The sequence below is a fragment of the Vicia villosa genome, linkage group LG6 (assembly GCF_029867415.1).
Source record: "Vicia villosa cultivar HV-30 ecotype Madison, WI linkage group LG6, Vvil1.0, whole genome shotgun sequence".
Classification (NCBI taxonomy): Eukaryota; Viridiplantae; Streptophyta; class Magnoliopsida; order Fabales; family Fabaceae; genus Vicia; species Vicia villosa.
Window position 1 is genome coordinate 66,207,499 of NC_081185.1, and position 3,114 is coordinate 66,210,612.

The window sequence follows — 3,114 nt, forward strand, 5'->3', positions numbered from 1 at the left end:
CCTGTTTTACACTTTGATAAGAATCAAGAAGGAAAGAAGTCTAGATTCTTGATGATGTAGAGTGAAAAGGAGCTTGTTGAGGCTGTAAAAGAAACTGAATGTTTCTGTCCAGTGGTGATCAAAGGGTTGATGAATGTTGTAAAGGAGGAAACAACAATTCCAGAAGAACTGCTAGGGATCCTAAAGGATTTCAAGGAGTTGACTGCAGATGAGCTGGCAAACGATTTGCCTCCTATGCGAGATAAACGCATGGAAGTTAAATTTTTTAATATGGGAGAAGATGTGATGGCGTTTCGGCGTAAGGAGAGGTTTTCAGTTGGTACTTACAGTTACAACAAGCTGCCAGATGAAGCTATTTATCAAGAAGAGAACTCAGGGTCGAATTCTTCAGAAGTGAAGGAGACTGATGTAGGAGGATGGTGCGTATCAAAGAAGAAACTGCACGTCGGAAAGCATTTTAATATTTAAGCAATTTTAGTTTTAATATTTAAGCAATTTCTATTTTATTTATTTTATTTAATTTTGTTTTGGATTAAAAGCCCATAAGGCCCATTAGGATTTCTTTTCTTTACTGTATTTAAAGACCTTTGGCATGGCGATAAGAATCATCTCTTAAGTTATAATAGAATCCGAAGTTTTTTTATTGCAGGTGGACTCCAGAGCTTATCTATAGGGTTTGCGTTTGCAACCCTGTTTTCATTGAAGGTTTAGTGCTTGCTATTCCTTTGGGCGGCTTCCAACTGCGTCAATATGGTTTATATTTTTCTTTTTAAGTTACACAAGGATTTATTTGAAAATGGATCCAGATCTACAAAGATGTGAAAATAGATTCAGATCGAAGATCAAAACAGTGACAAGCATCACCCACAGATCATTCAGTAATTGTGAATTTTTCTTCTCGGTAACTCTCTCCGGATTTTCCTCTTCTCGGCGATCCCTCGTTCATGAGTAAGACCTTGGATTTAAAAATGTAATTTTGATTTTGTCCTTTTTATAACTTTTGTTAATTTTTTTCTGTTTTTTTTTTTTGTGTGAATTAGTTGAATTCGGGAAGCATATCTCATGCTCTCTCTACAGTTGTCTAACAACACCGACAACTATGTTGCTTTCAAGGTTTCATTTTTACCCTTTGTTTTTCTTTTATTTAAAATTTAATTCATGTTTTTTATTTAGTGTATGTTTTAAGGTGGATTATGGAGGTGTTAGTCTATATGCAATTTTCTCTTTCATCTTCTAAGAGGATTCAAAATCTGCTCATTTATTTTATCTGATTAAATAACAGGTTGTTCTAAGTGTCGGCATGCAAAGAGTTTGTGCATTTGGAGCTATGACTTTTGGGAGAGAATATAGCTATGTTACATACTTTCATTCTTTATTAAGTTATGAAATTGTTAAAGTGTTGATAAATCAGATGAGATAAAGTTGTCTCAATTTATAATTTATATTATCTTTTTCTTATCTTTCTAATTATTTTCCACTGTTGTTTTCTTTTTTATAGAATCATAGTTTTCCTGTACAACACAGCTGAATCAATGACAAGCAGATTGACGTTGTCTTTGACCCACAAGTTAAACAAAGTCATTATGTAAGCATTAACTCCATTTTTTATTTTGTTTACAATTGAAGATAAAATATCATTTTAACATATTTTCACTACCTTGATTTTTAGTTGTTACATGAAAAGCCACATACTGGTATTTTAAATGCTGGTGCATTCTCAAAAGGTCAGCTACTTGAGCAAATAATCACAACCTCTTATGTAAAATTGATTACAAATTAATTATATTAATGAATGAAAGATAATATTGTAAATTAATTATATTGATAGAAGCAAGATAATATTGCAAAAAGTGGTTAAATCAACAATAAAGAAGAAAGAGGAAAAAAATTGGGTGGTGCGTGACTTCTCTTGGCTATGCTCATGCTTATTTATGTGTACTAATAGCATTGCTTCCATTTTTTTTTTAATGTATTTTGGCTCTACACAAACATTTAAAATAAAGGAGGTTAAAATATAATATGATATTTTGCATCTAATTTTGTTCTCAAAAGCATACATCAAGTTATTAAAAAAATACTTATGTCCTCTCAACTCTAGTCGTCGTCACTTTTCTTCTTCTTCTGTATCCCCTAGAGAGGGGTGATTTAGGATCGATTTTGATCTAAAATCACCCCTCCAAATCGTTTTTGTTTCTCTATTAGTTAACTAATTGATTTTCACATATTTAGTGTTTTTTTGTTATTTCGTCATTTTAGTGCGTCGTTGTTTGTTTTGATTTCCCGTCTTTGTGCGGTGTATTTTGTTTTTCTGTCTTTGTGCATAGTGTTCATTTGTTTTAGGTTGAAAGATGAGTTTCGATCAAGTGCAGATCCTATCTATAACTTTGGTGCCATCAACGCTACAGATCTGGAGGCATGAATATTTCGGAGATTTCAATAGAGTCATAGTTATATTCGTAGGCATATGCAATTTGCCGTTTTATGCTTTAACATGGATGCTGTGAGTTTGTTTGTAAATTCATCCTTTTTGTTTTTGGCGATTTTTAATTTGTATTGCAACAATGTTCTTTATCGACTGGAATGAATGAATATTTTATTTAATTAGTCAAAAAAAAGTTATTCAAAAATACCTCATCTTCTTTAATATATTCTGTTTTAGTTAAAAAAATTAAAGCTATTGTAAAAATTACTCACAATGACTAGTAGGTTGAGTCATTACAAATATAGAAAATAAAAATATACCATAAACTTGGTTTTTGTACTGTTATGAGATAATTTTTTAATGCATATGCCTTTTACTAATTTTTGTAAGATGATTAATATGTTTGATTTTTGTTTAATTTTTTAATTTTTCATATATACACATTTTTTTTATTATTACGAGACAAATTTTTACTGTCAATAAATAGTTTTTAATTTTTCATTATAACCTATACATACCTTTTAAATCAACATTTATCACCTTTTATATTTATTATTTGTTTATAAAATCATAAATTCTTAATAGGTAATAAGTTTATATTTTTATATTTTTAAAATTATATTTTTGATAATCTAATTTTTCTAAATTCATGGTCGGTAGTAAATTTATCTAGTTAGTGTGTTTGTACAATA

At 30.0% G+C, this 3,114-nt stretch overlaps 1 long non-coding RNA gene across 4 annotated transcripts; it reads left to right on the top strand.

Annotated features, from left to right (window-relative positions):
* Positions 1-789: 789 nt before the first annotated feature.
* On the top strand, positions 790-2,584 carry LOC131611599 (uncharacterized). 4 transcript variants are annotated; one of them, XR_009287038.1, is made up of 6 exons: positions 790-948; positions 1,041-1,113; positions 1,283-1,585; positions 1,670-1,724; positions 1,829-1,895; positions 2,341-2,584. It is a non-coding gene; the product is annotated as an uncharacterized LOC131611599 (long non-coding RNA). The 4 variants fall into 4 exon arrangements; XR_009287040.1 differs by having other exon boundaries at positions 2,370-2,584; XR_009287037.1 differs by having other exon boundaries at positions 1,829-2,584.
* Positions 2,585-3,114: the final 530 nt, after the last annotated feature.